This window comes from Pseudorca crassidens, chromosome 21 (assembly GCF_039906515.1).
Source record: "Pseudorca crassidens isolate mPseCra1 chromosome 21, mPseCra1.hap1, whole genome shotgun sequence".
NCBI lineage: Eukaryota > Metazoa > Chordata > Mammalia > Artiodactyla > Delphinidae > Pseudorca > Pseudorca crassidens.
In genome coordinates, this window is record NC_090316.1 from 32,684,089 (window position 1) to 32,710,266 (window position 26,178).

Consider the following 26,178-nt stretch of genomic DNA (forward strand, 5'->3'; position numbering starts at 1 on the left):
TTCCATCTAGTGCCCAAGATTACCATTCTCGCCAAACTATTCATGTGGTGTGATCTTGGCTTTGAGTCCTTCCTTAGTTCATGTCAATTTTCTAAGGTTGATTTTTCAGTTTCCACAGGTATCTGATATGACACCAGTAATGAATATTTCATGTAAATGAGCCAGATTCTTTTTCTCTTGCTTGTAACAAGAACTCTGCCTAATATATAAACTAGTACCAGAAGCGGGGCTAAAGAAACATCCCACAGAGGAAGAGTGGAGGAGATGGGGGGATTAGGGTGTTTTGGGGAGATGGAGAAGCTCAGTTGAGGTTGAAGGACCACAAAAATCTCGTTGTTAGTCACGGAAGGGAATGTTGCAGCACATGGCATGCTGAGATAAAACCACCAATTACATTATCACCCGGAGTGAGGTGCTTGTTTCAAGTAAGCGTTCCAAGGAAGCTACTGCTACCATCATAGAAGAATATGAAAGACGTAAAGCATTTCAACTTGAGGTAGAGTAACTGCTTCCGATAGCACAGGCCAGATCAAAGAGCAAGAGTAGACAGCGCAAATCCCCAAATTCTCAACTCAAGAAGCAGACCAATCCCCAGGGAATGTCTAAGACCAAGCCAATAAATTTCCTTACAAACGCTACTGAAAGGCTGATAAAATTCCAAATAACAATGCACATTTTCATCTTGCTGGTCATCAAATTACAGTGTCAGTTGGACTCACAGCCATGGCAGATCTCTTACAGTGAATGCCAGGGCATTCTGGGGGGAAGCAGTAGGAGCCAAAGGATTGTTTTGGGACTTAAGGTAAGATTTGGAATAATCAGAGCATCCCAACCCCTCAGTCCCACCTGAATTTCCATTGTCACCTGGAGGACCTCTTATTTCTCTTTTGATGAGTCTATTCCCTCCCTCTCCTGCAGACATCATACCCTTTTCAAGTACCTTGTGATATCAAGCCAGTTCTCCTCGTGTGCCCCACCTCTACAAGGCCTTCATTGTTTCCAGACTTATGACTGAAGCCAGATCTCAACACACCCTAGGAAGTTAAGCTGTATGAAAATAATAATTACAGGACTTTGTTCATTTATATCAACAAAAATCTGGAGCCTTTATGTGCTTATGGATTCATAGGATATTTATCCAAGGAAGGAGAATCAGGAAATTTATTAATATGGGTGAAGTCTTTGGAGATTCTGGATTCTGTGTGCTGGGCAGCTGTATCTCTTTCCAATTGTTTACTCAGCTGGCTGACGGAAGTCTCAATTCAATGTCAGCCCACTGTAAGTAAAGTAGAGATACCGGAGTTACCTAGTCAGTGTAAGGAAATAGTCCTAATACTTTGGGACTCTAAACAAATTTCTAAACGCTTTTCTAAACTTTGGGTTATATGAATGTTAAAGTGAGTTTAGTATGTATGAACAACTATCTGATCTTGAAATATGTCCCTTTAAGAGGGCATGGATTTTCCCTTCATCAAGGCCTTGGGAGCCATGCTGGTAAAGGGGGAGTTAATTTGTAAGGATAAGTGATCACTGCTGCAATGAGAAGAAGGCACTGTGAATGGATAAAAGGAAAACCTGTTTGGAGGCTATGTTATTAATTCCAGGGACATGTGGTGTTACCTGGGTCAGGGCCAGAGCAGTGGAGGTGGCTCAAAGTGATCAGATTCTGAATATATTTTAAAGAGACCTTGAAAGATGAGATAATAGGTTATATAGATGGATTGGATATGGACTGTGAGAGGAAAAGGAGACTATGAGAGTTCCACAGATTTTTACCTGAGCAACTTCGAAGATGCAATCACCGTTAACCAAGATGGGAAGAGTTGCTTGCACAGCAGGTTTAGGGCAGAAATCTCAGAGTTAAGTTTTGGACACCCTGAGTTTGGGATAACTCCCAAACATCAAGTGGAAATGTAGAGTTGGTAGTTGGAAATACAAATCTGCTCTTTGGGAGGTAAGTATGGGGATGGAGATTCAATTTGGAAACCATCAACACAAAGATAGTATCTTGAACCAAGAGGCTATATGAGATTTCCAGAATGTTTAAAGAAGAAAGAAACAAGAATTAATTTGGACACGCTCCAACATTACCAAATCTGGGAGGAAAGGAGGAATAATCAAGAGACTCAGAAGGAGGGACTTCTATTTTGATCATGTGTTTTTCAAATTTCTAAACACTCATCAGTTCTATAGCTTCTCTGCTTATTCTCACAGAATGATTACTTAACAGATAATGACTGTTTTTTTCTTTTTGTTGATACACATGCTTCTTACTTCTTTCTCTTGTCTTATTACATTAGCCAGAATTTCCAGTACTCTGCTCGTAATAGATTTGCTCCCTAGGCACATTTTATATTTTATACACTCGCTATTGGGCATATTTCTCTTGATAGGACAGTGGTGCAATGAATAATGCACCTGACTATGGATGAAAACATTCTAGGCCGGTTACTCTGGCCCAGAACTAAAAAGGAATATATCTCATGTTTGTCACTGAGTATAATGGTGGTGAGTGTTTTATTACATAGTCTGTGTAAAGACATGCTTGTTTTTTCTAGCTTTACAAAAGATTTTACTTCAAAGGCATTTTCTGCATCTATTGAAATGATCAATGATTTTTCTTTAAGCCCTATGACGATTTATTTTCTTATATTGAATCGTTTTGTAACTCTAAAATAAATCCTATTTGATCATGATGGATTATATTTCTAATACACAGTTGAATTAATTTAGCTTTTTAATTAAGAGATTCATATAATGTTAAATAATATATAATTTTTAATCATAAAAAATAATAACATTTTAATTTGGAGGCATGTAATTTCTTATTTTGTACTATTCTTACCAGGTATTGAATTAAAAGACAAATAAATAAGTACTTTACAGGTTTTCTATCTTTAATTTTTTTTTTTCTGGAGAAAAAAAGTTGTTTAAAATAAGGATTATTTGTTTCTTTGAAGTTTGTTAGAAGATATATTTTAAGTCATCTGCCTTTGTGACTGTTTTAAAGAAATATTAATTACCATTTTTGATTCTGTAAAAGTTATTGTCTACCAAAATTTTCTGTTTTTTTATTAGCTAGTTTTGCCAATTCATTTTGTCAATTGTAAAAATTTATCTTATATATTCTATTTATTGGAGTATAATTGTGCATAGTATTAGTTTAATAGTTGTTTTATCTCTAGTTATATCCTTGTTTTTATTCTACATATTTTTAAAGTTTTGCAATTACTTCTTAATCTGTCTTATTTGGTTTTAGTCTATTTATGCTTTTTTCAGAAAACCAAGATTCAGTTTTATAATTTTTCGTATTTAATTTCATTGCTTTCTGTCTTTCTCTTTATTGTTGCCTTTCTTCTTTTTGTTTATTCTGTGCTTAGAGTCTTTTTGAGTTGAACCTTAGCTTATTTGTTTTCAATATATTTTTCTTTCTGATACGTAAATACATACACAGATATACACACGTGTTTAAAGCTTTAAATTTCCCTTGTGTTTCTTTAGTTTTTTAAAATTAATTTAAATATGTGGTGGTCTCATTGTCATTCAAATTTGTGTTTCTTCAAATTTACATTGCAAGCACCTTTTTCATCAAGGGTAATTTACTAGTCTGCTTTTTACTTGCAAACACATGGGACTATTTTTGTGATCCTTTTGTCATTGATTTCTAATTTTGTAGCGTTGTGCTTAACATCATAGGTTATACGATGTAGATTCTTTGGAATTTTTAGAGGCTTCCTCTGTGACGTAGCAAAAATTTGTTTTTTATACCTCCAAAGAATGTATATCATACCCTTCTGAAATATAAAGCTGTGTATAGGAATATTAGCTTAAGCTTATTTATTGTGTTGTTCAGATATTTCATAGCTTTGCCCATTTTAGTATTTTAATCTATAGGTTTTGCAAGGATATTTAAAAATCTCTAATTTCAGTTTTCACTTACTCTTCTTGAAGTTTTGTCCTTACTTCTTTACACAATTTGATTTAAAACTGACGTATATATATGTACTTATCTTAGCTGCATCTGGTTGGTGTATAGTTCTTTAGTTCTTTTTCACCAGCATTTAATTTTCCTCTTTAATTCTTTTCATGTGTTTTAATTTGTCTGTATTTAGTATTAAAATTCCTATCTACTTTTTTAAGTGGCATTGTTTGAATTCACCTGACATATGTTTTTCACCCCTTTATTTTTTTACTTTATGTATACTTTCATTTTAAATATGCCTTTTAAAAGCCACAGATGGCTCAAAAGTAGTTAAAAAATTCAAGCTGAGAGTTTTGTCCTTTGATCAATAATTTTATACATCTCTCACAACTATCATTTTATTCAGACTTTTTTTTGCCATTTTGTTTTTTGTGTTTTCTATTAATCATGATTTTTTCCTCTCCTTCCCTACCTTCTCTTATCTAGGTCAAATTTGTTCTGTTGTTGTTGCTTTGAAAGTTATGATTTCTATCTTTATTCTTCCAGTGGTTACTCTTACTAAGATTTATCCTTGTATGTATTTTAGGGCTCGCGATACCCGTGTCTTCTCTCCACGCAAAGTGAGTGATTCAGTGTGCTTTCCTCTTAATCTGTTCTCTCCATCACCTTGTCACATTTTAGTTCTGGCTTTTCATGGATTTGCTATGTAGACGAGGTTTTATTGTTACACAGAAGACAATACATTTTACTTCTTTACTCACCTACTTCTTTATACCTTGTTGCTCCTTTCCAGAAACATACCTCTCATTATTGGTGTACTGTCATTGAAGTCTCATGTTCAAGTCAGTTTTGCTGAAATTTTGTAGTCATTCATGCCTGAAAATATTTTTGCTCACCTTCACATTGAAATACCACTTTTTGCTGTATCTAAAATTCCATGTTCAAAATTATTATTTTTTCATCACTTTGAAAAGATTGCTTTATTGCCTCCTCTTGTGCAGTTGAGAAGACTGATGTCAAAGACTGATCCAAACACAAAAAGTTTCCAAAATGTGACCGGGTCTGCTCTTGTTTCAACATTCAATGAGCCATTCCATTCTGAGGTCCTGCATCTTTTCTTTCTTTGTGAGAAATGAGTGATCATGTTGTCTTCAAGTATTTTTTATTTCTATTTACTTTTTTGTCTATTTCTTGGACTATTTTAGAAGTGTGCTAGAACTTGTACTTCTGTCTTTCATGTCTCTTATCTTTTCTTTCATCTTCTTCCATCTTTTCTTTTTTTTTTTTGGTACGCGGGCCTCTCACTGTTGTGGCCTCTCCCGCTGCAGAGAACAGGCTGCGGACGCACAGGCTCAGCGGCCATGGCTCACAGGCCCAGCCGCTCCGCGGCATGTGGGATCTTCCTGGACCGGGGCACGAACCCGCGTCCCCTGCCTCAGCAGGCGGACTCCCAACCAGTGCGCCACCAGGGAAGCCCCTTCTTCTTCCATCTTTTATTCCTCCTCGTGCCTGTCGATCACTGGGGAAATTAAAAGGAAATTGACCAGGTCTGAAAGTCAGGCCACCCTAGGCTTCCATTTGCAGAATTGTTGTGTTGAAAAAAAGATCACATTTCTTTTCATCTTTTCAGAGACTAGAACTAGGAAGATAAGTAGAAGTTACAGGGAAGAAAATTGCAACTCATTATAAGGACACTTTTTGAGTAATTAGCGTAGCCTAGCCATGGTGTGGTCTACCTCTACTGCGAGGGTTCTCTTGCTTCCAGAGCCCTACAGCCACTGTCAGATGTTATAGGAAAGTTGTAATAAAGATTCCTATAGTGGAATGATGTTGGGCTGAATAACGTCTCAGTTCTTTTTGACTCATAGACTGTTTCAGTGCATTTCTGGCATTCGTTCCACACAGGAAGATGTGGCAGTGATGTGAGGAGGCTGGAGATCTAAGGAAATTCAAACGACCCACTTCATTGGGTGGTTTCACAAGGTCCCTTAATTGTCCATCAGCAAGCCTGATGAACTAGTGAGATAGGAGTGTCTAATTTAGTATATAGACATAGTCTTAGGAAGGCATGAGCTGAGCAGTGACTCAGTGGAGTGGACCGCAGACTCTGGGACCAGGCTGACTGCGGTCAGGCTAGGCCCTGGCTTTGTCATATACTGACTGCGTGGCCTGGGGAAGATTACGGTTCTCTGTGCCTCCATTCCTGTATCTGTAAGATGAGAGTGATAATAGTACCTCATAGGGTTGTTGTGAAGATTGAGTCACTCACATAAAGAACCCTCTGCTCTGTGCACATAATAAACATTATTATCCCAACATACACTGAATAAGAAAGCAAAGACATGTAGTTCCTTTCAGCTAACATTTGGGTGAAAGACCTATTACATTCTGGGGATTGTTGTACATGCCACGAAGAGCAGATCTTGTACTTGGATGAACATGCCATGTTCCAGTGCATCTGTAAGGAGTTTTCAGGCATTTCTTCAAACCAGGAAAGAAGGAAGAGAGCAGTGATTGATGTTTTCTCTTCTCTTGGATTTGAATGTAACTGGTAAACCCATTTAGAGATTCAGTAACACCCTAGAGTGAAGAAAAAGACTGATCTGATACTGAGACTCTGAGATGAAAAGACAAAGGAGTTTGTGAAATAGAAAGAAGAATTTGCAGTCCAAAAATGCAGGGCTAAATTTCTGGTCTACTATCTGCCTATGGCCTTGGGCTGGTCACAGAACCAGCTGGAAACTCAGGTGTCTGTTTTGTAATATAGGAATATTCACAGGGATGGAAGGCTCCAATGAGAGTTGGAATGTGACAGCCCTTTTAAACGGCAAAGCGCTACACCAGAATGTGGTGGTGTCCAGGTATGTTTTGGGGGTAAATGAGTTAAGTTCACCAAACAAAATTAATTTTCTGGTTCTCTTCATAACAGCACATATGAATGTGGTTACCATAATTAACATGAAAAGAGAAACAATCTATGGGGATTCAGGGAGCAGCCTCTGTTGTTACCAGGCACTGTCCCCCCACTTTAAGCCGCTTTTGCCCAATTCAGAGTTTTCAGAAAGAGCAGAAGAGTTTGGGGCAGGAGGAGAAATGAAGAGACAGGAAAAAAGGGACATTGTTCTCCAACTGGTTCCCAACTCCGCACTGAGTCAGACTTGAATTGCATGTGTGTGTGTTGTCAGCACGGGGACCTGGGGGGAGTAGGATGGGGGAGAGAGAAGTTTCTAGGTTTGACACAAGACTGTGAGAAAATTTTAATACCTAAAAAGGAGGCTGTTCTTTACTATGTGAAAGGAAATCGCTAAGGCATCTCTTTCAGATCTTTTGTAGGGACAAGCACAGGAAAGCCTTCAGGCTGAATGGGAAAGGCAGAAGGAAGGAAGAATGAACGTTTTGTCCTCTGCAGTCCCGAATGCAAAGCTTAATCGTTGTTGGGTCGCTCTTTTAGTGAGGCACAGAATTATCCAACTATTTTTCCTTCAGAATGTTGAAGCAGTTCTTCAATATCATCAGGTACTCTGGGCTGTTGATAAGAGTTTGGAAGCCAGTGACAGTATTGCTCTTTTGTAAAAATTATTTCCTCTTTGGAATCGTCAGGGATCTTTGCTTTATCCTTGGCATGCTCCAGTTTCACAGAGAGACGCTAGGCTTTTTTCGCTCCCTAGAATGTAAGCCCCATAGAATCACTCTCTGTTCACTCCTGATTCTTGCTTCGTTGTATCACTATGTCTGACACATAATAGGAACTCAATACATTTCTGGAACAAATTTATTCTCTGAGACACTCAGAAGACACGTTTAATCTAACAAATTTGTCCTTTACTGAAAAAAATCTCAAAATTCACTTTCATAAACTGTCTAATTTTCATTCACCCTTCCTAGATGGCAATAATGAGGTAAATTCTCTCATTTTATTGTGATCCTATGGGTATCTCAACAATCCGGATAACCCCACCTCATTATTTTTGTCTTTTCCTTTCAGTCCATTGGTTTCATTTCATCAAGTAAGCACCTTTTTGAAATTATGCATTTTGAAAAACTGAGTGGGTCTTACTGTAACTACCAATTTGGTGGGCGCCAATCTTTGTTATTAGCATGAAATCTCCTGCTCAAGCATGAGTAAAGTGTTAAAAAAATGTTTTTAAAATCAAAGTGGCTACTTGCAAGGATCCAGAGAAATCAACTCACGGGTGAGAGTCGTGTGATTTTCTAAATTTCATTTTGAGTGGATTCCTACTTTATCTGAAATTCGATCCTATTCTAGCAAATAATATTGTAGAATGCTGCTACAATCCAAGCTTGCCATGAATTCATTTAAAATATTATATTTGAGCCCCTAAACTTTAGACATAATCTACAAAGAAGGGAAAAATTATAGCATTACAAACATTTTTGCTTGTTATATATTCTAATTTACTTATTCATTCATTGATTAATTGATTCAACCCTTCATTCTTTCATTTCATTCCATGCAATCTTTTTTTGTGGGCAAGAAGGACTGGCCAGCGGGATCACTGGCATTGAAATATACAAACACAAATAAACAAGGCGAATTGCTCCCAGTGGATTCAGCTCCGCTTGCTCTGTTCTCAATTTATGGTCTTTCGCTGTCATTCACCTCAAGAGAAGGAAAGTCGGTGCACGGTCTCAGAAGATTCTTTCCATGATGACTCTATTAGGTACCAGCAGTAATCCAAGACATGGAATTAGAGTTAGAGATGACGTTTTTCCTACCTTTATTTAAAAAGACTCCCTATTTCCTGGCTGAGGAAGAGAAATAGGCAAAGAAACATGGACAGTGATGAAAGCAAAATGAGGCCACATCAGATTCCTCTGGGATGTTTTTCGAGAACATTTTTATCCTTTAAAAAATCTTGCTCTTGTTTCATTGCCAAGGTCAGGGAGAACTTGGATAATCCCCCAGGTATGAACTAACTGTTTAAATGTGACCTGGCAAGTAACATATTCATTCCGTGCTCTTTAACTTAAAGGTATTTGCAACATTTCTCAGTCATGATAAGTTCAAATACACTGTACCACACTTGCTCATTTTTTCCTATGCTTTTTTGTTCTAGAAAAAGACAGTAGATACATTTTCTCTTCAGAACTTGAATAGCACAAACATACTTTGTACATGGCTCCAAGGAGGAAAATTCCACGTAAATTGTCCCAAACATAGATAGAGGAGAAGTGGATTTGAAATGATTCTCCAGTATAGAAAAAGCGACAGCATTTTCAAAATCAAAAGAGAGAGAAAGATATGCAAATGAAGTTTAAAAGAACTGCAGAAGGAGCATTTGAGAAAAGAGCCATAGAAGGATGCGAATGAGTGGTGTGGACACTGATAGAAAGCAGCCACACGTCTTCCACAGTGATTGGCCCAAGCAGCAAAGGATTTTTATATCGGCTTCGGGAAGTCTCTGAAACCAGTTTCCTTTGTCCTCTTTAATCAAGCGGATTTATTGAGTGCAGTATGCCTTCCGTTCCACCCACCGTCCACTTTGCTTCTGTGGAGAAGGGACTGACCACAAATGGCTGGGTAATAATTCTTGATGTTGCAATGTGTACCAAGGCCATTACATGACTCAGAACTGTATAACCCTAAAGCAAACATCCTTAATGTGAGGACTCAATGACGTAACGTCACCTGTGAACTGAGCCTTGGTGAAAGCATTTGCCTTTTAACCTCTTTGCCAGGTGCTTGGCGGCTTTGTGTGGAAGATTATCCCCACCACTTCCACCATCACCACACCTCCTCTTTCCCTCCCTGTTATGTGTAGGCAGCCCTATTACTGCTGAGCCTTTGGGCAGCTTCTAGTCGTGCAATCCCAGAAGAAACACCAGATGATGTAGAACTGTACGATGTGGGGCAACGTGAAGAGGACGGAGGTGTGACCTTGCACTTGAGAATGGCTGGGGCTCAGATGAAACTGGTTTTGCTTGCATGGTAGGGCTCCGTCTGTGTGTGATCTCTCAGAACTAGAGCCACCATCCTCTGTGGGGTTTCTCTCCTATTTTTGTTTTGGGCAGTTGTTATCTGCAGAAAAATTTCCCACTCAAGTTGAGAGACGACATAAGTGCTCTCCTGTTTGCATCGGTGCCCCTGCTGGACTGTATATCCTGCTCTGGTTGCAGCTGGGCATGAGCCGGTGCTATGAAGACACCAAAGAGAGACTCCTTGATGTTCAGCTAAGTCAAAGAACAGAAGCAAGAACCCAGGTGGTTCAGCCTGAGTCTGCCCTGTGACGAGTTGGGAGTTGTTATGGGTTGCATTGTGCCTCTTCAAAAGACATGCTGAAGCCCCAGCCCGTGAATTTATTTGAGAATGAGTCTTTGCAGATGTAATTAGTTTAGTGAGGTTGAGGATAGACTGGAGTAGTGTAGGTCCATGATCCTATATGATTGGTGTTCTTATATGAAGAAGGAAATTTGGACCAGGACCAAGAGAGAATTCCACGTGAAGACAAGGTCCAGACTGGAATGATGCTGCCACAAACCCAGGAGCACCTGGGGCCACGAGATGCTAGGAAGAGACAAAGGATGCTCCTCCCCTGGAGGCATCAGAGAAAGCCTGGCCGGCACCTCGATTTGGGACTTTGAGTCTCCAGAACAGTGGGGAAATCATTTTGTATTATTTGTATTATTTGTATTTGTTTTAAGCCATCCAGTTTGTGGTCCTATGTTACGGTAGTCAGAGGAAGTGAATACAAGGATGTTTTAGATGAATTTAAGTACAAAATAGACACTAATGACCTTTTCCAAACCTCCATTGTTCGAGGAACCCAGGAATCCAAGTGAGGCTCGGAGTTTTACATTGTTCCAGATACATATTCCTTTTGGAAAAGAGGGAATAAGAGAGCAGGTAAAATGACTATATACCTCCTTGCCCTGCTGCTGTCTGCACTGGCAGGCTTGGAAGCAGGTAGCCCTTGAGGCTGCTCCCAGCAAGGAGCTCTCCTTCCCTGAAGCGAGACGTGTATCCACCCTTATTCCCACATATGCCCTGAAGGAGAGATCTCCTTCCAACAAATGGTGAGGCATTTTCCTGTCTGTTAAAGGAAAAAGGGAATAGGGAAGAGATATGGGGATATATGTATATGTATAGCTGATTCACTTTGTTATAAAGCAGAAACAAGCACACCATTGTAAAGCAATTATACGCCAATACAAATAAAATAAAATAATTAAAAATCAGAGTAAAAAATACCTGTGATCATCCAAAAAAAAAAAAAAAAGAAAGAAAAAGGGGGTCAAACATTTTGTATACTTAGCAATATCTGTGTTCCTAGGCATTAATTACATACACCGTAAGGTAAATCTATAGTATTTGCTGTGAAGCATTGATTACTCAAGCATGGTGGCCTTCTATGATTCAAGATGAATTAAACCTCATAAATTAATACGTTTAATGCATTCAATTGCGTAATAAATCACCATTAAATAAGAAAGAGGAAGCTCCCATTAAAGAGATCAGATGCACAAGTCTCTTAATAAATAATTTATATTTCAAAAGGAAAGATTCACCAACAAGCTAACGTTTCTGAAATGGACAATCACAAATACAAGATTTCAAGAGACAACATTTGTTTTCTCGCCCTAAATGGTGCTGTAGTTTCTTCCCACTACACAGAGCAGCTGTGTCCCTGGACTAACCTGGTCACACAAAGCGGACACCGTTTGCAGTTCTGTCTTTGGAATTCTCTTTTCCATAGAGATGTAAGCCAGGCCTGGGTTAAAGCTACTTCTTAGAAAACGTTACCATTTAAACGATGTCCTTAGTGGCAAAGACCTTCTACTGAATAACAGAGGACCATAATTTCCTGAGGTTATGTAACAAGTATGCTTCCCTCAATCTCTGCAGATGTGCATATTTGAGGTCCTAAAATTGTATTTTTGTTTTCAGTCGTAAGGGAGCACCCTATAAATATTTATCCGAAGGGCAAATCACTATCGGTATTGGGAACATTATGTGGCGACTTCTTCTGGAGTTTGTTCACTCATCCCCAGTCCCCACCCCTAATGTCTATCACCTACGACGTGCTGTACGCCAGGCCAAGAATTATAAGGCAAATAGCGTGCACCAGCAGCACGTTCCTCCATCACGGAGTTACAGGCTGTTCAAGAAGATAAAAAACAAACATAAATACCTAAGTGGCACATTTACTTGGTATCTGGACTCCACACTCACTGATGATTCAGACGCAGCAGGCTCGTTTGGAGAGCCAGTGAGGAAGACGATCTGCGTGCGTGAAGACAGACTTGTTTCAGGCTGAGAGTGACTTCCGGGGATTAAACATCGTGGCAATTTGAGAATGAGAGTGTAGAGTCACTCTGCTTTGTGACCTGGTGACCGTGTCTTGCACATTGATGCAAAAGCGGAATTCTTTCAGGCAGCCACAGTAGTCTTTGGAATGAAGTGGAATTAAGCCTGTAATTTTTAGATACAACAGTAGCCCAAACTGCACCATCAAGAGATGTGACAGAACGGTCGTGTGGCCACTCCTAATTTCCAAAGGTGAGGAAGTGTGAACCCTCTCATGGGCTGGTAGCAGGGCAGAGCCAGATACTGATGCGCCTCTGGGCACTACCAGTCTGGTAGTAAATAAAAATTATAGCTTGGGAAGATACAAATGTGGGCTGCAAGTCTGCACAAAGGCTGACTCATTTCTAGTTCAGAGCAACCCTGGGTGTGTATAACCCTTGGCTCCCAGATTCAACTGGAAGAAGATGCAAACTGATTCTCCCAGGGTGAGTGGCCCCTGGGATTTGCTCTCCTCTTCCTGAAAAGCCACCCAAACTGAAGCTTGGCTTGGTAACCATTTCTTCCAGTGAGTGAAAGCCCTCAGGGAAAAACCAGTTTTGTGTGCTAGGCTTACCTCTCTGGAATGTGGCATTTGTTCAGATATTGTTCCAATCATTATTCACTTTCTTTTCAGTGTTTTAAAAAATATTGACTTACACTTCATTGCTTCGTAAAGTTTGTCCTTAGTTGGAAGGTGAGTCTAACTTTCACTTGCTATAAAGCAAAAACCCCAATCAAGGCTTTTCAATCTTAGCTCTACTGACATTACATGGTAGACGATCCTTTTCTGGAGGGCACTGTCCTGTGTTGTGTAAATTGCTTGGCAATGTCATTAATTTCTACCGACCAGATGCCAGTAGTCACGTCCCCACTCGCCTTAGCCGTGACAAGCGAAGTGTCTCTAGAGATTGCCAAATATCCCCTAGGGAGCAAAATTGTCTTTAGTTCGGAACCACTGCCCTAGAGTATTGATATTATAAAATAAAGATTTCTGAAAATACTTTCAGTGTATTGGGAATTAAGAATAATTGTATTTTGTGCATTGGCTTCAAATTTCAGTTTTGTGATGTTGAAGAAGAGGGCCTTGAAAATCTGATGGGAAATTACTGAACAATGTGACATAGTAGAAAGAATATTAACTTACATACAGGTCAGACAGAACTGGATTCTAAATCTGCCTCAACTCCTTGCTCTGCCAGACTGCTGAGTGCATGGCCTCAGGCAAGTCACTTAACCCCCTCACCCTTACTTTCTGCTTCTGGAAATTATGAGCCTCAAAGGGTTGTTTGCAAGTCATTTCCTTCTCATTTGTTTCGGTTATTCAATCAGAGCATGTAATGTTAACTTCTTTTTTCTTTTTCAGATATTTTCTCAAATATAGACTCTTTGACCAAAGGCTTTTTGTGATGTTGGGAAAAAAATCCCATTGAGTTACATATGTTAATTCACAGAATATTTTATTTAACTTGGATTCTTAAAGAGTCTTCAAGGTAAGCCTCAATGTTAATCTTACTTGATGGGTTGGGGAAAAAAAGGCAGAAACATTTTACACAAGGCTAAATACCATGTTCCCAAATGTTTACTTTTTCTCGAGGTGTATCTTTAGCATTATTGTACACAGGTGGGAGATATGAACCATTTCGGTGTAAGGCAAGTAACAAACACAATTTGTATTCTTTTCCTCATCAACTCGAATCAAAGTCAACATCTCCTTGATGGTTATACAGAGAAAATGTACTGAGTGCCAGTTACTAGGCACCGCGGCAAGTGGGTTTTATGTGTCATCTCATTTGATTTTCACAAGGAACATCTGCGGGAAGTGCTGTTCCCATTTTACAGATTCAGGAATCTCGGGTATATTGAAGCTATAGATCCACATTCATCCAGCTAAGAGTAAATAATCCCAGCTCTGCTGTGTCAGACCCAGCGCTCTTACAAAAAACACCATGCTGCTTCTGATGACCAAATGGAGGAGGAGAAGTTAAGATGCCTGGCCACCCCTGGGGGGAAATCAACTGCCTGGGGTTCCCCCTCATGCTCATGCCCCCAACTAAAAGCCAATTCAAGGGCCTTTTTCAGAATAAAAAAACAGAAGAGGATGCATGGACCCCAGAGGATAACGTCCTATTGGAGGAAGCATGAACTTTGTGAAGTGTAACGGGCAGGGTTCTTGAGGAAAGACAGAGGTTCAGGATGTGAAAAATAAAAGACAGAAATAAACAAGGGAAAAGGGATGGAGGGTGGGACCAGAGGTAGGGTTTATAGAAAACTCCTAACACTTATCAGATTAAAGGAAACATCTTTATTTTTAGTTAAACAGAAACTCCCACGGCATCTATTCAATTTTGTGTGTTTAAATATAGGATTATAAATGATACCCTGCTGCCCACCAAGAGTTTACTTATGGGAAATGAACCTTCCTTTGACACAGAGACAAGCTTCTTAATCATCAGATAACTCTAGCATTTGGACGTTTTGGGAACGAGGGAATTACATTTCAAAGCTTCTGCCGAGTACAGGATTGCTCAGTGGGCATTTTGTCTCAGTAAGAAGCAGAGGTCTGGGCTCATAGATCTTGGCTAGAAAAGACCTTTGAGACTCAGGTGGATTTTCTTGCCAGGGCAGAAGAAGTAATGAAAGCTATTACACAGAGCCTCTAAGGAGCATCCGCTTAGTGGTACCTAACGCTTCAGCTTGTATCTGTCAAGTGAAGATGAAGTAGGTCCTAAGCCACTTGAGTTCAGCTCACATTGAAGGAATGATCACACCTGCTCTCCCTCTGTTTATGGCGAACACTTTCTTCCAGGAATGGTGACAAATGTGACACCGGGCAAGGCAAATTGTGAGCATTTGTTTAGTTAGTATAATTTCTCCTTCCACGCAGCAACATATTTCTAAATATTTTGATTCTATATTCACAACCGGGTATTACATGGAGTTTATCCTCAACTAAGTGGACTTCCACTAGGGGTTTAACTTACAGTCTGTGAGTGGGTATAGGAGTTTTTCAAGAGAAGCCAGAAATGGATATTTTGATGTAATATTTCCCTAGTTTTAGTTATTTGTAACTACTTCCCATATTTGTAGATACGACATAATATATACACAGTCATTCTGCGATCTCAGTTGATTCGAGGTCTGACTAGTTTGAAACCACTAAAGGCAAAAAGAAATTCCTTCTTGAATGTTCCACAATGGAAAGAGGAGAAGAAAGAATGAGATTTCCCACACTCTTTTGGGAATTAATGGTTGTGTGTCTTTGGGCCAGTTGCTTAATCTTTCTTATCCTTTATTTTGTTATTGTGAAAATAGGGTCATGGGACATGTCTCACTCGGTTGTAATGAGGACTGAGTAAAAAACAGCTCACAGTATGTGGCTCATAATATGCTAAACAAGCATCAGCTCAATACACATTTCAATTACCCAGTAGGCTCCAGAGATGACCAGTTTATTCAGAGTGATCAGATCTCACTTTGGCAATTTGGTACCTACAGAAATTTTATGTGGAGAGGAAGAAAGGGATAGAAAGAAATATGATGTGAGAATATGGAAAGGTGGGGATAGTGCAGTACTGATTTATGAATTAAAAGTCAACTCTACCTGAATTCAAAGGTGTTTTCCCATTCCCTGTTGGCCTCACTGATCCCAAATTCCTCAACTGTTGCCTTATTCCCTGTCATCTTTGTGAGGTTGGAGTTTGATGACTTGTCACGTCCATTGTCCTGATGGCAGCCTCAAGCTCCTCCCCCCCAGGGCAGCACCCAATCCTTTACCCTCTTCTGCAGCCTTTGTTTGTGAGGGTGCTCAGAATGAGGACTCAGAAAAAGCATCATCCGGACGCTGCTGAACTCCGAGTGGCCACGAAGCTTGAGGACGCCAGGGCCCAGCAGCCAAGGGCTACCTTCCTCTGTGTGGCCACTGTGTGTGGCCATGGTGTGGCTGCTCTGAAGATGAGACTAGCAGCCCGGGGCCTTCCGTTGTTCTTAGTTTTCTGTGAGATGTGAAGGAGCATGATGGGAAAGCTGAGCAACTCTTTATCCAAAACAGTGACGGCAGACTTTTTCCCAAGCTAAGGTCCAGGGCTAGAAACTTGGGAGTGAAAATGGTATGAAACATGAGTGATGCTTTTTAAATGAGCACAGTAGTTTCATGAGACCTCAATACTTTAAGATAACATAAAAGCTTGAATTTTTAAGTATATATCTTAAGAGAAAAATGTGTGTATACCTATACTCACCTACATATTTTATGGCCAAATTATAAAGTTCAGGCACGCTGTAGAATGTCCAGAAAGTCCATACATTACTTGACAAAAGAACAGACCTCAGATATTAGTGCTGTGTGGAATCCAAAGCTATTTCAGGAAAGAGGAACAGATGGCGATTGAAAACCACCCAACTGTAGCTCTAATTAGTATCAAAGTTCAATTTGCTGCAAAGCATGCAGATAATTTATTTGCTGTCTGAAAAATCCAAGGTTAAAATAAATTTGAATGTAAAGTGACACTTAGATTTGAAATATTTTTCATGGGGTTATCCTGATGTTCTAAACCTCGTCATTGACGATACTCCTTGATTTTAATTCAGAGCTGAAATTCCCCAAACTATCTCCTTGAATCCTACATTCTGTTTATTATAATATTTTCTGACCTACCAAGTGTTAATAGAATTTCACTTTGTTGCTTTTCAGTTTGCTGTGTCTTAGCTCCAGAATGCTCTTAGCTGAGGTCCTGTCAGTTACAGTGTGTTGGCTCTCGGTATACACAGCTCGGATTGCTGCTCACAATGAATAAACCTCTAAGTGCCTCTCCAAGAACAGGGAACTATCATGAACTCTTCCATGCAGTGGGAAGCAACTCTTTCATCAGTCATTTGAGATAAGCATTTCATTATAGATACAACTCCTGCATACAGAGTTAAATTGAGAAAACATTGAAAAGATGCCTTTATCATGTAATGAGGGAGTTGACTTTTATTTCTATAATATACTTCTTTTAATGACCTGGAGAAGGTTGTGGGCATAGTTTAATAACACACGTGACGGGGGAATTTGGAAACATGATATATCTAACTACAAGACCCAGGAGAGAGCCAAAAAAAAGCAATTTTATTTCTATAAGCTATCTGCATTTCTCATACCTCAGTAAGTCATACTTTTAAGAAGTAAAGTCTGGTGTGAACTTGAACTTGTACATTTAAGTTAAAAATCTTAGCCAATGATACATTGCAGAAGATAAGATGCTGTTTCCGCTTCCAAAATATATATATACACTCCTCTCCCCACTCCTTTGGCTGGTTTGTCCCATTTCATGGTAGGGTTGAAATATTTCAAGCTAAGATAACAAAGTCAAGTTCAAGGTCTTCCTAGCACAACTTGGGGAAATGCCAAGCCTAGCAGCATGTTGTTCTTGACAGGTACAACTCCATCAGTTTCTTAAGGGAGAGAAAGATTTGCAGAACATCCCACAGGGAAATGGAGCAAATGCCTTGTTGAGTTACAATCGCTGAGCTATACTCCTTGGCACGCTGTGCTGTATCTTTTTACAGAGCCTCTAAAAAAGATGATGGGACTGAAAATGAAAGCACATCTTAGTGGAATGGCTTCTATCTGGTCAGTCGGTACCGTGAGAGATTGGAAGATTGTTGGGACTCATCCTAGAATGAATTATTTTCTTTGAGCTCATATTAACACCCCAAGTGAACACAACAGTCAATTGCGGAATTAAAGATGCTGCTTGACCTTTTCTTGGGGTCGCTAATGGACTGTGGCCTGTGCCTGTCCCTCAAGGATATTTCCAGTGCACATCTTTATTATGTCAGTGTCAGACTCCATAGCTCAGACTAGGATGTGGGCTAGCTATTTCTGAATTGGTTGTACAAGGTTTCAGTCTGTGTGTCATCAGCGGGTGGAGGATTGCAGCTTCTCCAGGGACGGAGCCTCAGACATTTGTCAACCAAATCTCAACTTGTCTGAGGTTTTTAAGTGAAAACTCGCCTTTAGAAAATCAGAATTGTTTCCCCTTGTCATAGCTGCCTCAGGCTTTACTCTGCTCACAAAAGCGAAAACATCAGTTTGTCCTAGTTCACTGTTTGTGTAAAACAGAGGAAATAGACTTAGGCAAAAAGGTTGTTTTTTCTTGTATTACATCTAGGCATCTGGGCAGCTTCTAGGCAACCATGCTGGGCAGATGGGAATCTAGGCTATTAAGAAATATCTGCTGAGGAACACACTTCACAGCTGCTCATTTAGCTAATGTGGACTATTTGTAATGTTATTTTTAATGTATTGGATAGTATTTGCACAGCGTCTAAACAGAAGCCCATCATAATTACCTACAATCATCTGGAAGAAATATTTTTAAAGTAAACAGTCATTCTCAAGTAACTATTTTAAAACAATGAAGTGAATGTGTACCCATGAACATGTGAACAGTGGGTTGAGGTATTTAGAATTTATTATTAGAGCAACCTACAGAATACGAGTTAACTCTAGGAGGCACTGCACACAATGAAGATGGTGGGCAGGTGGGTAGGGACACTGTTTGTAAGTGTCCTGCTCAAAGCATGGGACTTGGCTGAAAGGAATATTGGCATTTGCTTCGTTTTGCTGTTCCAGGTGGATCAAATCCATGATCTCATAGTACTTGAGGCAACGTGCACCAGAGGGTATGTTATTCGTGTTCAAGTGCCCTTAAAGACACGCATGGGTGGACTCAGAATTCCTGATTGCTTATCCAGACTCACGAGGTTATTCCCTGTCCATTCACGAAAGTAAATTTGGGGAAGTTCAGAGAACAGTGGAATGGATTTAACCTGATGACAAACCTTGTCAAGCTGCCTAGTGACTCCTCAGTCTTTACCTAGTTAAAGCTGGAATCACAGCAGTCTGTGGCCAGGTCCTTTTCTTTCACTGTTCAGTATCCTATACAATTGGGTTAGACGTATTTTATACTCATCAAATCACTATGTAAGTTTTCTGAACTATAAATAAGAGGCTGGCGTTACTCATTCCAACTGATGAATTTTTACCATCAAAAATCAAAGCATGGGGCTTCCCTGGTGGCGCAGTGGTTGAGAGTCCGCCTGCCGATGCAGGGGACACGGGTTCGTGCCCCGGTTCGGGAAGATGCCACGTGCCGCGGAGCGGCTGGGCCCGTGAGCCATGGCCGTTGAGCCTGCGCGTCCGGAGCCTGTGCTCTGCAATGGGAGAGGCCACAACAGTAAGAGGCCCACATACCGCAAAAAAATAAAAAAAAATAAAGATAAAAATAAAGCAAAGGGAAGTCAGAAATAGAAAATGATTTCTGCATAAAAGTGATACTTAACTCAGTTTCACTGCATATATACAATTTGCATAGAAAAAAATGTGACCTGACTAAAATTCTGTGATCCTGATTATGCTATAAATATGAGATTATGTTTCATGTGTGATTGGAAACTTGGCTTTGGAGATGAATGAACCCACTTGGATTCAATCCACAGAGAGGAGGTAGGTGAGGAATATTAGAAAGAGACTTGGTTTTGGGGCCAAACAGATATAGTTTGAAAGACAGCTTCTTCCACTAACTTGTATTGCAGCCTCAGTTCCTTTACTGTGATTAGTCTTTGTTTTCTCATTTTCCTCATGCAATAGTTTTAACCTGCAGAGTTAACTTAGGATTAAAGAGGTAACGTGTATAAACAGCTGGTGCACAATTAGGTCTCTGAGGGGCGGTCAAGTGCACTTGCTAAGAGTGCAGATTCTAGAGCAGAAATGCCTGGGTATGGATCCTTGATCTGCCTCATCATCTCTGTCCTTAGACGAGTGACTTGACCTCTCTGTGCTACGGTTTGCTCTCCTGTATAAGAGGAGTAATAGTAATAACTAGGGTTGTTATGATGATTAAATGAGTTATTGTACGTAAAGTGCTTAGGACAGTATTTGGCAAGCAGTAAGCAAATGACACTTATTCAATAATAATGACATATTTATTATTATAAATAAGCATTATAAATTCCATTTCTCCTCTTCTGTCACTTGATGGTGACGATAACTTTGCCGTTTGGGGCTCTTGCTTTGACTCTAGTTACGTTCTCCTGCATTCACCTGTAGTGTAGCATCCCAGCTTGAGAGGGACAACTGGTCTAGCAGCAGACAGGAGTCACTAGGTCCTCTATCTTGGAATCACACATAGTGTATTCTGGAGCCCCCCTGCACCATGAACTTGAGCTCAACTGGATACCCTGAAGGTCAACAATATGCAGAGGAAACGCAATTGTGATGTTACGGGGAGACTGTGGTGGTTAATTTTATGTGTCAAGTTGAATGGGCCATGAGGTGCTCAGACATTTGGTCAAACATTATTCTGGGTGTGTCTGTGGGTGTTTCTGGGTGAGATTAAAATTTGATTCAGTAGACCGAGCAAAGCAGATTGCTCTCCCTAAGGTGGGTGGACCTCCTCGATCGGTTGAAGGCCTGAATAGAACAGAAAGGACTCTTAAGAGGGAATTCATCCTGCCTGACTGCTTTCAAACTGGGGCATCGGGTTTTTTCTTGCCTTTGGGCTCAAACTGAAACACTGGCTTTTCCTGGGTCTTGAGGTCTTGAGACCGTGGGCCTTCCGACTAGAACTATACCATTGGCTCTCCTGGGTCATGGCCTTTGGACTTGAACTAAACCATCAGTTCTCCTGGGTCCAGCTTGCTGACTCACCTTGAAGACCCTGGGACTTGTCAGCCTGCATAACTGCGTGAGTCAGTTATGTATAGGTACATTTTATTTATGTACATGTATACTTTATTGAGTCTGTTTTTCTGGAGAACCCTGAGTAACATAATACAGAACTGAACAGTTTCATTTAATGTTTAAATTTTTTCCAATTAATTTTTGTTTCTTGCCTGTGGAATTAATCTTTCTAACAATGATTTTATTTGACAGAAAAAATAGAAATGTGTATCTAACACCATCCATTCATTTGTTCAGCAAAATTGCCTTTAGGGTGTATTATGTACCAGGCCCTGTGCTAGTTGCTGGTACATAAGAGGGAAAATGGTTCTCACCCTTGAGGAGATGGTAGACTGGTACTGGAGAGAAACGACGTGGAAGTAACCAAACCAAATTTATGATTTTTACAGGTTCTGTTCTTCTGAGGAGATGTCAGCTAGGCTGAGATCTGAAAGATGAGAAAGTTTTAATCATATAAGTGACAAGAGGAGGGGAATTCCAGACAGAGAGCCTCTTGAAAACCCAGCTGGGGGATGTCGACCTTCTGAGGAAGTGGAAAGGGAGAGTTCTCGTGAGTCATTGTGGACTCGGTGGAAACAGCAGGAGGTGAGGTCAGAAAGCAGGTAGTGGGGAGGTTGGGAGGGGTGGGTGGGCAGGACGGAAGTGGGAAGGTCGGTATCCTAGCTGGGTGGTGTGGTGGTCGGCTGGGGGATGCTGCCTCCTGGATGAGAGCGGAGGCCGGAGGGGCAGGGAGAGAAGCAGCGGCAGGAAGTGCATTTTTTCCAGATCCTGGCTCGTCTCCACCTTCACCCAACTTCACTCCCTTAAGAAGGCTTTTTCACTCAAGGGCTGCCGGAATAGATTAGGGACCATCACCGCCTCCTTGTTGTAATTTTCATGGTGGGTCACAGTGTGATTAACTAAAATTCTCGAGGGGGAATTTTTCTCTTGTTTTCAGCATTACATCTCTGGGCTCTAGCAGAGTCTATGGCTCACAGTCCTAACTCAACACATATTTGTTGAATGAGTGAAGGAAATGAGCAAGTACTATATACTCTGCTAGGAAGGAGAAAAAAAGTCCCAACTTCCAGAGAAATTAGAGGAAATGAAAAAAAGTAGAGAGCAAGAAACTCTTTGAATATGCGGTTCAAAGTTGGTTGAGACAGAAGTTCTAGAAATGTTAGGTGGGAAAGTCAGGCCAAAATATAAATGTCTTAATAGTGAAAGAGCCTTTGATGCTGCACCAGAGGTGGGATGTTAGCCTAGAAGGTGGGACCTCGTTGGAAGCACTGAAGTCCCCCTTTCCGTCCTGCGCAGTTATATTTACTCCTGACACGTCCAGGCCAGGGGAGCTGCGGGGTGCAGGTGGGGTCCGCTGCTTAGGACTTGGGGAGGCACGAGGGAGGAGCAGCCCTGACAGCGAAGCGGCGCTGCTGCTTCTCCTCAGAGCTCGAAACATTTCTCTCTGCCCTTTGATGCGTCTTTGAATCAGTCTCTGGCTGCCTATAGGCCTGGGGACCTGTCTCCGCTCCGATTAAGAGCAAGAGTCTTAAGGGTCAGCAGTACATTTCACTCCAACGTTTTACCTGCCAGTTAGAGGACACAAGCAAGCCTCCAGTGCTGAGGATTTATGGGGCTTCCGTGTGCCCTGTTTGCGCTCGTTGGGCTGGTTAGTTCAAGTAACTCATGTGACGGATTTATTTTCTGCTGCGTTAACCAGTAGCCTAATTCAGCAGCGGGGCTTGTCCTTTTGGTGTGACGTAATAAGAGACTATTCGTGGGTTCAGGATCAATAGTCAGTGTGAAAAGACATCACTTAGATTGAAATAAGTGTTTTTTAAGCCTGTGTGGGAAGAACATGTGTAAAGAGAGTTCACGGCATTCCTCCTCTTCTGAAAAACACGAGGAACCCCAACGTGTTAGCAGCGTCCTGGACGCTGGAAAAGAAACACGTGCCAAAGTGTACAAAAGGCTCAGAAACCACCCGATGTGCTTCAGCAGGAGAGTGGATAAATGAACGAGGGGAAGTTCACATAAAAGAGAATAATACAGCACAGACAGGCACTGAGCGGCGTGTGACACCAGTGGCAATATCATGTTAAAGTAAAAAGTTAAAAAGAGGTAAAACATTTACATTTCCATTTTAGGGATGTATAGACCATGAAGCCACATAAAAACAGAAGTAAGGGATTCCGGATGGTGATTACGTTAGGCTGCCCCGGGGCAGTGACAGGATGGAGACGGAGGAACCACAATGTTGGATGCAGATGACTGTCCTTATCTGAGCTCGATTTGCATGGTAGGGATCTGCAGGTGCTGATTACATTATTAGGGAGAAGGGAAGAAGAAAAAAGAAGGAGAGAGGGAAAAGGGGCCTTGCGTACATCAATACGATGAACCCGATTTAAGCCCTCAAGTAAAGAGACATAGGGAGAGAACACACAACAGTTGATCCAAAAGCCTTTTCTTGCGACACTAGGCAAAGGTTTCTTTCTAAGTTGATCTGGTTATCTGGGGTGTGTTGGGGACCAGAGCCAGAAAGGTAATGTGTTTCTCCTGACCCACTTGTCCATATTTCTGTGCATCTTATCGGAGTTAAAGGCATCCCTCTTTGGAAAGTCTTAACAAAACAAAACAAACCAACTTTACACTTTTCTCTCTCTCCATCTCCCTCTCCCTCCTGTCTGTCCTGTGTCCTGCGTGTTCTACCTTCTAGATGTCTGCCGAGGTCATTCATCCTTCTCCACCTCCAGGTCAGGAGGCGACCTCTCTGCTAGCTGCCCGTTTGTGACGCTAGCTTGCATTCTAAAGAGCGGCCGTCATCTTCTCTCTAACGTGAAACTCTGCAGCACGCCCTGCTCAGACCCTTTCATCAAAGTGTAGGATAACGCCAAGCACCTTAGGATGATAGGTAAGACCTTTTATAATCGGACCAGCTTCACACCTGCTCCCCGCCCACATGGACGGTAAGTTGCTGTCTTACCCTGACTGCCCTGATCACTCTTGTTCTGGCGTTTGCTCTCCCTCGTTCCTCCAGTTAGCATGCTCTTCCCTCTGTCTCCCTGACCAGTTTCTGCTCTCCCTCAGGTAGTGACTTCTCCGTTTTAGGAAGCGTTTGCTTCCTGACATTCCCCAGTACTGCCTTCTCGGCCTCTCTCTGCTCCCCGAACCCTCCAGAGCACGTGGACTGAGGGCGGTGCTGCCGTGAGCCCAGCATCCCCAGCCGGGGGTCTGACAGCCGTAGGTTCTCAATCAGTGTGTGTGCAACAAGTGGACGGGTTAAAAGCAATTACCATGTGCTTAACCTGCTTCGAGAATAAAAGTGGTCCTCTTCTTATTCCTTCTGCAGTTGAATATTTCTCTCAGTAGAGAAGAATTCTAGTAATACCGCTCCTTTTCTCAAAATAAAATTTAGTTAAGTGTTGTGATCCAAAGCTCAGAAGATTCAAATATTTTTGAAGGTAGAAGTAGACCAGATGTATTGAAACTTCAACCACATTTTGTGTAAAATGTAGACTATATTTTTTAGCATACAGAAGTGGTCTCTATTGTTTCAAACATCTCTATTCATATTAAGCTTCAAAGGTGGTTTAAGTAATAGTGGACTTTTTATATAAAATCAAAATACAATATGTCATACGTAGACAATCTAATTCTAGAGGGTCCAATGAAGTGGAAATATATACTCATGAGAGTTACATTAAACAAATCCGCATTTGAAAAATACTGTCCTAAAATTAAAATGCTATCAAACTACAGTAGGAAATATTGTAGCATCAATTAAGTATCAGCAGTTAAACTAAAAAGAGCTCAATCAAAATTACTTTTAAAGAGAGAAAACATTGGCAACTGTTGCGCTGTGGCTGTGGAAGTTCAGGGGTTTGCTGCTGTGAAAGTTGAATCAAGCCTGCACGTGACTCAGAATTTCTGAGCCCTCCCAGCCGAAACCTCCTCCTTCCTTGGGGATCTTATGATCCAGGGGGACCCCCTGATACTTGCAGGCCTTTGTGGCTGCAGGTGGAACAGCAGGAACTGAAGGGCTCCCGCAGGGAAGGCTGGAATTTGAACTGTATTTTAGCCACTATTTGTCTGTTGCGGTCATTTTCTTAGCTCATTGGGCGTTCTCTAGGTTGGCAGGGCTGCCATTCAACTTTCATGAGCTCTTTTCCCACAGAGGAGAATCTGGTTTTGATAGAAGAAAGTGATTCTTTCCAATTCTTTGTCCACATCTTCATCCCTCCCTGGAGAGGCTGAGTTCTGATTTGTGTAGTTTATGTTTCCGTACACTTTGGGGAGCTTGGTCTCTATTTGTAAGCAACACATTCCCTCTAGCAATGTTCCCTGAAGTTGCATTATACGTTCTCAACATAATGTAGGCGGTGTTTGAAGTTTCGGCGGAAGTTTCTGAATCTCTTTCAAGCTCTGAATTTTCAGTCTGCAAAAATGTTCACTCAGTTTGAAGGTTTTTGTTTTTTTTACTTGTCCCGTAAATTCTTAATTTGCATGTCGTCTTCAGATAATTTTTTGAATATTTATTTTTCTCCTTCAAGTCTTTTAAAAGAAACATCTACATATAACAACATCCGTGAGTTTTTTCAGATGAACTTCTGACTGATAGAGTAGTTGATCTCCCATTCCTAATGCACACTTTTTCTCGAATTCCAAGACGCTGTCATCCTATAATCTTCTCTAAAGAGATCAGGCAAATTTACAACCTTCAGTACAGTTTCAGGTGGAGATTTTAACTGGCTCTCTATCGTTCACAACCTGTTTCGTTTGTGTGTTTGAGTTTTCAAGCACGTTTTTCTGTTCCTTCGGCTTGCAGGTACTTCATGCTGCAGTTTCTTAGGCAAGCAGTTTTTAGACTTTACTGAAGAAATTTTCATTCAAAGCATGCACTGTTTTCTCCTGAAGTCGTTCTGCGTTCTCCTGAGATGCTAAGCTGTTTTTTTGCGTTAGCAGATTAGAAGGACGCTGATGCCTCTTGGAGCGGCTGTGTCTGCTCCCGAAGGGGAGTCATCATCACCAGCCGATGAATTATTTACTTTTTTGGCCAAGCAGAGTAGCTGGCTAATTTCTGACACAGGTGAATCCCAGGACAGTGGCAGACTCTGGGACGAGAGGGTGGGTGTAGGGGCCGGGTGGAACCACACCCTGCACGGGCGCCCTGCACGGACACGGCGCTCTCGCTGTCCATCACCCGATGCCCGGCGCCCGGTGCCGGCCGCGCCTCCGCTGCTGCCACGC

The 26,178-nt window shown here is 41.1% G+C and overlaps 1 long non-coding RNA gene across 2 annotated transcripts in view; it reads left to right on the forward strand.

Annotated features, from left to right (window-relative positions):
* Positions 1 to 13,597: 13,597 nt before the first annotated feature.
* Positions 13,598 to 26,178, forward strand: part of LOC137215959 (uncharacterized) — a 28,305-nt gene continuing 15,724 nt past the window's right edge. For both annotated transcript variants that reach the window (XR_010939509.1, XR_010939510.1), the window contains exons 1-3: positions 13,598 to 13,717; positions 21,342 to 21,537; positions 23,648 to 23,842. This is a non-coding gene — a long non-coding RNA (uncharacterized lncRNA). The remainder of the gene's footprint in view (positions 13,718 to 21,341; positions 21,538 to 23,647; positions 23,843 to 26,178) is intronic.